The sequence below is a fragment of the Peromyscus maniculatus genome, chromosome 2 (assembly GCF_049852395.1).
Source record: "Peromyscus maniculatus bairdii isolate BWxNUB_F1_BW_parent chromosome 2, HU_Pman_BW_mat_3.1, whole genome shotgun sequence".
In the NCBI taxonomy this organism is placed as follows: domain Eukaryota; kingdom Metazoa; phylum Chordata; class Mammalia; order Rodentia; family Cricetidae; genus Peromyscus; species Peromyscus maniculatus.
The window spans coordinates 91109260-91119850 of NC_134853.1; the positions used below are offsets into that span (position 1 = coordinate 91109260).

Below are 10591 nucleotides of genomic sequence, written 5' to 3' on the forward strand. Positions count from 1 at the left end.
TCAGAGGACAACGTGGAAATTAGGGGTAGGGGGAAGACTGTAAGAGCCAAGGTCAAGGAAGATTGCTGTGAAGTAATATCATCTGAATATGGCAGAGCCATATTACTCATGAACTTATAGTCACTGTGGTTATCTGAAAAAGAATTTTAGAAGACCATCCAGTCACATTCCAAAATGTAGAGGACATTGCTTCTCTTAGCTGAGGAGCCACTAGCAGATAATGGCCAACATTGGGGAGAGTTTATTTTCTTCAGTCATGTGGGCTATGGTTCATTGCTATGCTCCAGTAGCTATTTCTATATTGCCAGGACTAATTGGACTCACTGTGCTACAGATTGTAAAAGGAAGAGAAGAGATTGTGAAGGGCAGTTCCGGAGCATCTGAGGATATATTATAAATTCATTGTATTTATGTATGAAAGTACCAAAGAATACGTACTTTAAGAAATATACAGGAAAAAGATAGAACTGGAAAAAAGATCATTATGTGAAGCAAAATGAGCCAAACCCAAATACTTTTTTTCATACATACACAGTATATATATATATATATATATATATATATATATATATATATATATCATCTGATATCAAAGTTCAAAGAGAGCTATGGGAGGGGAAAAGGGTTCTAAAAGAATCAGGAGTGGGTGATAATAGGGTAATTGAATACCCATGGTATGAAAAGAGGAAGAGCTAATATGGGGGAAGAGAGCCAGCCACAGAAGTATGCAGTAGGTTCAGAGAAGCAGGGGACTGGGAGCAATGAAAAAGAGCAAAGTACAATGACAGCAACAACAATGATAATAAAAAAAGAACATTTGTATGAAGACATCACTACATTCTAGTGTCTTTGGTGTATGAAGTGGCTCTACAGCTACCAAAAGAATTGTAAGCAACAACCCACCCACGAAACTTTTTACTTACACTCTGTCCTGTCTGCAAGATATTCCTGGGCAATGTGGCACAGAACTTGTAGGAGTAACCAACCATTGTCTGATTCATCTTAAAGTACACTCCACGAAATGGAACCCATACACCACACTGCTTGGGTGACCAAGAACGAGAGACTAGATAGCCCAGAGACCTATGGTAAAACCAAACACTACTCATCTTAAAAAAAAAAAAATCAATAAGATGACTCCTTATGATATTCTGCCATACTGATAGATGAGTGCTTTATTTAGCAGAGAAGCTTCCTTCTGCAGCATGTGGGAACAGATGAAGAGGCTCATATTACACCTATAGAGCTAGAATCCTTGAGCATACAGCTCTAAATAGATGTCTCCAAATCCCTCTAAGAGTTCAAGAAACCCCTTGGAAAAAGAGGCAGAAAGTGTAAGAACCAGAGGGCCTCTTACACCAGCAGAACAGGGCCCTATAATCAGCTGAGTAAGGCTCATAGGAACTCACAGAGACTGAAGTAGAAAGCACGGGGCTTACTGGGGACTTCACCAGGTTCTCTACATACATATTACACCTTTCAGTTTAGAATTTTTGTGAGACTCCTGAGTGTGTGAGTGAGTGTGTCTCTGATTCTTGTGCTTGCTCTTGGGGTCTTTTCCTTCTTTTGAGTTGCCTTGTCCGGCCTCAATATGATTTTTTTCTTTTATTTTATTTGTCGTGTTTGGTTGTTATCTCTTAGAATCGTGTTCTTTCTAATGAGAAATAGGAAGGAAGTGAATCTAAAGGGAAGGAGAGATGGGGACAAACTGGAAGGAGTAGAGAGAGGAAACTGTAATCAGGATGTATTGTATGAAAAAAAAGAATCTATTTTCAATAAAAGGAAAAAATAAAACTAAATAATAAAATACTAACTAAAAGTATCTTTTAAATGATATAAATGTTCAATAAATACAAAAATAAAACAAAGAGTTTATCTTAGTGGTAGGGACTTACCTTAGTACTAGTGTTTGCAAAGCATTAATGAGACCCTGTATCCCATCCCAAGCCCTGCTATAGACTCAAGAGCCTTTGTAGCTCAGGGGATACTACACATCTATCTATCTGCAGATACATTTTATATATATATATATATATATATATATATATATATATATATATATATATACATATATATATCATTGCATCTTACACATATATCTACATCTATCTATCTATCTATCTATCTCTCTATCTATCTATCTATCATCACCATCTACTGAAGGGAACAGTAGAAGCATGAGACCAAAAGAGTCATAAGTAAGAATTAAAAACCTTTATGCTGTAAGCTTGGCATCTTATTTCATCTCTCTGAGATACGTTTATTCAACTAGGGACTTATTAACAGGGGCCTGTTAATATCTTGCTCATTGCATTACTGAGATGATTAAATGCAAATTTACAGTAATAACCACAGGAACCCAGCATATGATGAAGGTCTTCCTCCTTTTCTTCCTTCTCTTCCTCCTCCCCTGCCCAACCTTCCCCTGCTTGCTCCTCTTCATTCACTTTTCCTTCTCTCTTTCCTCTTCTTCCTACTCTTTCTCTTCTCCATTATAATATTAAGGATCTTAGCATGTAATACTTTTGCATGGTACCAAGATGGATCATCTCAGTAAATGTATGTTGAATTGAAACAACTGAGATATTTTACTGAAAACTGTCAGGTCCATGGATATTTTTTTAAGCTGGAGACTCTTCAAGCAATGAAATGCATTTCTCAGACCAGGAAGGCTCTGGGGCAAAGTATGGAAAAAAGAGGAATCCTCTTCCCAGGATTACAGCTTCCTGGTTCCCTAGCCATAGCCTGTCTCCTTTATCATTGGCTGTGATTCTACTACAAAACCTCCAACACAAGACAAATGCTGTCTGTCTCATATCCTCAGTTATCATGTCAGCATGGAGACACAGGCCGACAGAGTGACAGGAGGCTGACATAGGGCTGAAATGTTTTCTGTCTGCATGGAGAAAGGTTTTGCTGGAGATAGGGAGGGGAGGAATGCAGGCACCTCCTGGGGCTTCCCAGTGGATTTCATTTTTTTGTAATAAATGATTTTTTACTCTTATGCTAAAGAAAGAAGAGCTTAGAGATGAAGATGGGATTGTAGCTTAAATGTGGCATCCCCAGATACACTGAGGTGGCTATTAGGAGCCATTATAATGAATAAAAGCAGCTCCAACCAAGCTTTCCTTACCCAACAACTCAAAAGATCAAGAATTTCCTGGAGGATACCACTCTGTGAAGCTTGTCTGTGAACCTGACTCGATAGTCAGAATGTTCCCCAAGTAAGTTCTGTTTCTGACTCTGTCCACCAACTAGAATCTGTCTCTCTTTGTTAAACATATTTGACTGTTTCAAGTCCACATGTCTCCAGAACTTGTCTTTGACATCCTAGTTTCTTCCTATAACACTTGATACAGTCTACTTGAGAACTTTCTTCAGATAAATTGCTTTAGAATTTTGCTTACACATATAATCAAATGTATTAAGGAGAATAAACTTAATGCCGCCTCTCCAGGAAGCCTGGAAGTTTCTAGCCTGTATGGTAAAGTGAGACATTCTCTGGGCTTCAGTTTTCTGGAAGGAGCCTACATGGATATACTATGACATGTGTGTTAACCCAAATTCCCCTTCCACTATGGATTCTTATGTACCGGCATCTTGGCCGAGAATGCTGCTAGGTCCAGGGACTTGTCTGTATGATCAGACTCACAATCTTCCCCATAGAGCCTATCACTTATATCCAAGGGAACAGGAAATATCTAACATTTGTGACCATAAACTTTGTATACCGATGCCTCTTCCCAAAGATCTCCTAAGCGCCAAGGAGCCATGTGGGTCCAGATTATTTTGACTTGAAACCTAGATTTTGTTCCCCTATTTCACTCTATTCCTTATGAACACAGTTTGATCTCCAAACACTTCCAAAGAGATTATCAATGAAACACTAAAGTATTACTGTAAGATATTTTAGAGGTACCAACTTGGCTTCGAATATCTAGGACTCACTCACACTCAGTTTCTGAGAATTCACATGACAATGAATCACTTTTGCCCTAATCACTTATACAGTTTAGTAAAATGGCACTTTAGTTTGTGGTCTATGCTATGACCCTGCTATTAAAGATAGAGACTTTCATACACAATTTGTGGAGAAACCATAGAAAAATAAAATTTTGAGATTTGATATATGCCAACTAATATGCAAATGGACATGGACTTCACACAATGACATGAACATCAGTATCCAACACTCAGAGGAACAGGCATAAGCACTGCCCCCAGAAGCACCACTACCCTCAGGTGTAATTGACAAAATGGCAAGCAAGCAGACCTTGATATACCCAGCTAAGGGCCAACTTAGAATGAGCATAGATGAGGGTATTGTGGAATGGGTTCCAACTGAGGAAGACAAGTGAAGCTAAGTTGTCAAAGCAAAATGTCATTATAGGGAGAAGGATTTGGTGGCATGTTTTAGGCAAGTAGTTGACCTTAAATGCGATGTGGATAAGAACAGCTGAACACAGATCAGTTATTTTCTAATGAAGTTATAGAGCCAGAAATATACAAGGAGCGGAGAGTGGCACTAATGTGCTCAGACTCCAGAATGAGGACAACAGCATTTGAAGCTGAGCTCTGCTCCATACAGGTTGAGGACTTTATGTGGTACATTTTTCTAGTTTTAGAGCTTTGATGCCTTTATTCGTACAAGGGAGGGGGTTCATATTAGTCTGTATTTTACAGGATGATGTAAGGAGAAACTAAAGTATTACAAACACAGTGGTAAGAATCTTGTCTCCCCCCAGAGTAAGTGATGAGGAAAATGGCTGAACTCAATGAATAGAAAAGAGGAGGTGATAATAAGCCCTGAGAGATGAGGTTGGTATGGCTCAGATCCTAAAGGATCTTAGCTGTGACAGGGACTAAGACTTCAGCTCTTCCCAACAAGAGCTTGACATGGAAAGGCAGTTGCATGAGTGTGATAAATGCTGTGCGGTGGGGAACAGTGTGGATGGCAATGGAGGAGCTCAGAGAAAGGTCCCACACACAGCCTGGGGAAACTGAGATACTCCCAGAGAAGGTGAGTGAGGTGCAGTCCTACATGACTTCGTCCACTATTGGGTCAGGAGAAGAAGAACTGCATCTTAAAACCTGGAAGTCCCAGACATCCAGGAGTTTGGTAGGGAAAAGACTCTCGATTCTTTAGTTTTAAGAATCATGCTTTGCTTAGCATCTCTGTGCTGTGCAGGCAGTTCAGTAGGCACTTTCATATGTCTCTTCTTGGATCTTCATCACACTGGAAGCCCCGTCTGTAGAGGTGACTCTGTGAAGGTGATTTGTTCAATGTCATAAAGTAAGTGGAGGAAAATCTGCCTGAATTCAATGCCTGGTCACTTGACCATTAATTTCAGCTATTCAAACTTAAGGTAATATGCTTTCCTGAGAATGTTTTTCCCACAAGACAAGGGAGGGAATTGTGCAGGTGTAAACCCAAGGGCAGATTGTAAAATCAAAAAGTCTTTTAAAAGCTTGAGTCCAGTCAAGCAAGGTTAAGAGATGTATCAATTCTCAATGTACTAGTTAGTATGCAGATGAAAATATGTGTACATATCCAGATATGTGTACATGCCTTACCAAGGCTATGAAACAATTTTATTTGGAAAGTATACATAGATTTGAGATAAGTAGGTAGACAGACAAAAAAAGATTCACAGATATGCAGATGGACTAGTAAAAGGGAAAATAAGCATTCCCAGCTACCCTGAGGGTTGACTCTAATAAAACAGCTCTGTTGGAATAATGCAGTGTTTGAGAGATGGGGTGTAATATGGTTAAATGCTTTTACAGTTCCCCATTAAAGTAAGTGGATGGAAATTCATAAAATATTGATAGTATTTGAAAATGTGTTCATTCACAGCTCTGCCCCAAATCAGGAGTGGTAGCAGAATGGTTGGCTCAGACAGGGACAGCATGCACAGACTGAGGCAGTTCAAGTATCAGGATGGCATGTGGCCAAGTGACCCTATAATGAAAACATTGGATAATGCCAGTAGTAAGGTAGAGAAAAGAAGACATCCTTTCATTGTCTCTGTGTTCAGCAAGGAAAGTTCAGTCAAAGTAGATATATGCATCATGGCAAATGAAAAATAATCTGTATAATAAAGTACACATTTAGCCCTGCAAATGTCTCCAGACGTTTTATTTTTCTTATACTCTGAGTATGAGGTAAGAAAGAGCACTTGACCTCACTATCCAGTCTCTGGCACAAACTGATTATCCCAAAAGTGACCATCTGGCCACAGGGGGTCAATCAGAATCTTTTCCTGGAAAAACCTTAAGTGCTGCTCCAGGGAACAGCAAATGGCTGGACCCAGGCTACTTGTAACTTGGGGACAAAGGCTTCCAAGACCCAAAACTTCACACACAAAAAGGGCAGAAACAAAGTAGAAGGTAGGTGTCATAACATCCAAACCATTAGTTCTGTCATCTCATAAAAACAATTCAAGATTGTAATTTCAATAATAAATTAATTATTTTTAATGATTAATAAATACATGTAACATTTATTGGTCATTTTGAATGTGCTAATGACATTTCTATACTATTTCACCAGCCTTCTAGGAACAATCCTATGACTGCTATTGTTGCCTTTCCCATGTTATAGATGAAAAATCTGAGACTAAGAGCAGACACAATTTCCTAGTTTCACACATTTAAAGCCAAGAGTCAAATTAGGGGTTTTTATGCCAACCTGAGTTCTAAACCAATATCCTTTACTTCCTTCCTAAAACAAATATGAATATTGTAGACTGACTGTCTCAGACTAGAGTTCTTCTTTCCAGGAAAAGCACTCCATTGACCATGCACTATCACCATGAAACATCTATGCACACTGTCTCCTATATAATCTACTCAGGGATCTCAGCATCTCTCACCAGAGCTAGAGTTTCCTAGTTCATCTGTTAGACCTCAGAGTTTATCACAACAGACATGTCCCTCCATACTGAAAGTGTTCTTTGTTTCTTTTTGTTTTTGCTTTGATCATGCTGCCACTTTGTTGCCACATCTTTAGTGAGAACACATTTTGTAGAAGACCAAGGTTGAACTCCTCATAAGACACTGTATACTTCTGCCTGACCCCATCTCATCTCTCAAGACACTCCCTGGACACCTCTATATGAAAAGGTATTCCCCATATAGCATCACTTCTTGCCTCTCTTTCCTTACTTTCTTCCCTGTCTCTGACAGACCTGATCCTTTCACAGGATGAAAGTGTTAATCTGTGGAGAAAGCTACAGCTGAAGCCTAGGTTTCTTGACACCCCCCCCATATAAGTTTACTATGATTATTCACTTAATGTGATAAAGCCATTGGGTTGTTTGAGTCATAAAATTCAGAGCTTTCTGTTTTGGAGAATGAAGGCATCCAAGATCCCTCTTCTCATACAATCCCTGGAGGACGAATATCATCCATTCTGCTTTAAGATCATACTTTGGCATATATCAGGACCTTTAAAGATTTTAAAGTGATACAGACATGAAATGTACTCATTTTAAATCATGAATGGGAAGCTGAAGTCTTCAGCAATTTCTCAAACTTCAAGCACTTAGGAAATGTCCTAGCAAGAACTCAGAGAATGCTATGTGAAGGTCAGGGTGGTTTTATTTAGAGGGGTAAAAAGAGAGATGGGGATATTTTAATACCTTAATCTTTTGACCAGTTATTCCACTGACAACGCAACGATCAGGTTTTCATGAAAGGAACCCTGTTCTCACTTTCCTTCCAGCATAAAACTTCTCTGCACAATGAATTTAACAGTTGAGAGTCTATACTTTCCCACAACTGCTCCAACCTAGAGCTTACTATACATGCACATCTGCTGCTGCAACAACGCAGAGAAGCACTGAGCATTCTCTCGATCCAAGGATAATCTGAGCCAAAGCCAACTTCCAATACCCACAAGTACAGCTCTCATTCCATTATGCTTCAGAGACCCAAAGCAGAAGCAACATTTATTGTCTACAATTCTGGAATTATTTGTAAAGAAATTTTGCCACAGCTCCTGAATGTTTCCTTTGGAATCATCGGCTTTACTTTCTCATGCATATTCTCATTATCAATTTCTATCACCTAGAAACTCACTCATCATTAGGGACACCTTTCTGTGGATTAATGGCCATTATACTGAAATAATAAATATGCTGATATATAAGAATGTGAAGCTGGGCACTTTCTGGGAAGCTGTGTCCTCCTCAAGGTCAGTACAAGAATATTTTGGCTTCTGGAGATTAATTTGGGTTTTGCCAATAGTTCATGATTCTGACAGAGACAGCAAAAACTAATGCAAGAAAAGGGAATTTCAATATAAAGACTTGATAGACACACTCATCAGATTTTGTCCCAGAAGGTGTGTTGTCCCCAGGTGTCCTACTCCTGATACTATAATCAGCTCCAACTGAGTTAGCCAGGAGGTATCTTTTAATGTAATGCAAATGCAATTAAATCCTATTTAATCTTAAAGAGGGTTATTTGCATAGATGACTCATAAAACAAAAATATCTGGATTTTCCCTTAAACTCTGTTACTTTACCAATATGACCTTGAGTAGTAGCTTTGGGCCTCAAGTTTCCCAAGGGTCTCAATTTCCTCATTTGTCAACTATAATCAACTTGTCCTGGTAGCCTTGTAGAGTTCCTCCAGGTCAGATCCTCCCAGCCCTTCATCAGCCTCTTCTTGCTCATACCTCAATCATGTCTAAGATGCACTTCCTTCCTAGACTTCCTTCTATTTTGAACTGGAGTAAGCTCCCATCATGATGCCCCAAGGATTATTTCCTTCAAGATTGTAAAGTTCATAGAACCATACCCAACTTTTATTCACCCTTAACCAGAGCCTTTCCCAATGTCTAGTACTCTGTGAATGATGCACAAATACGTCCTGAAAGAATGACTAAGTCTTAAGCCTTATAAAAGCACAAAAATAAAACTATAAGGAGCATGATATTAATCTATAAATGCATATGGGAGTATAATGGAAACCTTTAGTCAGACATTTACAATAAGAAAGATTATCACGGCATCTTGTCAAAAGAAAATAACATACAGTCTCAGGTCTCCTATCACTCAAGTCAAGTCAAACTAAAAAAGCCAGAAGTTCCAAAAGCCACATTTTAGGCCACATCTAATTTTAAAGGTGGCAAAACTTCTGAGGGTCCCTCTAATTCTAAAGGTGGCAAAACCTTAGAGATAGGTGAACTTAGCTGTAGTGGTATTTGCTGCACCCACAACCTTGGGCTATAGGACCTAAAGGAGGCAGTGCTCCCTTCTATTGTATGTGACTTCTTCTATGGGAAGGAAAAAGAGTCACATGTCCCTTCTCCCTGCTCCTCTCTGGAAGGTGGATTTGCTCCTGGTCAGATCAGAGGACGACTTCAGATGTCTACTCCGTTCTTTATTTGTGAGTTTATTTCCTTAATTTATATTTTAATAAATACTGGCACAAGCGCCGCAAGACTGGGGGTAAGAGAAAGCCCTACCACAAGAAACGGAAATATGAGGTGGGATGGCCTGCTGCCAACACGAAGATTGGCCCTCGCATATACACACAGTCTGAGTCCAAGGACGCAATAAGAAGTACTGTGCCCTAAGATTGGATGTGGAGAACTTTTCCTGGGGCTCTGAGTGTTGTACTTGGAAAACAAGGATCATTGAGGTTGTCTACAGTGCATCTCATAACGAGCTGGTCCACATCAAGGCCCTGGTGAAGAACTGCATTGTGCTTATTGACAGCACACCATACCGACAGTGGTATGAGTCTCACTGTGCGCTGCCCCTGGGCTGCAAGAAGGGGGCCAAGTTGACTCCTGAAGAGGAAGAAATATTAAACAAAAAAATGATCAAAGAAAACCCAAAAGAAATATGATGAAAGGAAAAAGAACACCAAAATCAGCATTCTTCTGGAGGAGCAGTTCCAGCAGCTTCTTGCCTGTATCACCTCAAGACCAGGCCAGTGTGGCAGAGCAGATGGCTATGTGCTAGAAGGCGAGGAGCTGGAGTTCTATCTGAGGAAGATCAAAGCCCAGGAAGGCAAATAAAGCATCATTCATAGCTCATGTATAAAGGTGTTTATTGTTCTATAAATAAATAAATAAATAAATAAATAAATAAATAAATAAATAAATAAATAAATAAATTCTGTTACCCATTTAATAGAATCATGTGGATTGATTGTAATACTTAGCTGTTCAGACAGAGCTGATTTTAGTCAAGACACACTGAATGACAGAGCAGGAAAGAAGTAATATGCTACTGGGTTGAATACCTGCTCAAATACTACTTGACCATGTAAACATTTTTATTATATTCTGCTGTGGGGATGTTCTGTATGTGCTGTGGGAGCCCGTTCTCGGTTTCCTCGTGGCTTTATCCAGCAGGTTCGCATAGAGGATGGTTAGGACCACGGGCCTAAATGCAGGTGTCTGAGATGGTCTGCACTTGGCTGTGGTGTGGGATGGTCTGTATGTCAAATTTCTCTGATTGGTCAAAAAATAAAACACTGACTCGCCAGGGCTAGGCGGGAAGTATAGACAGGACTAACAGAGGAGAAATAAAAGAACAGGAAGGCAGAAGTAGTCACTGCCAGCAGCCACCCT

The 10591-nt window shown here is 39.5% G+C and overlaps 1 pseudogene; it reads left to right on the forward strand.

Moving 5' to 3' along the window:
- The window catches only part of LOC102906203 (small ribosomal subunit protein eS8 pseudogene), a 32636-nt pseudogene extending 22603 nt beyond the window's left edge, over nt 1-10033 (forward strand).
- The last annotated feature ends 558 nt before the right edge of the window (nt 10034-10591 follow it).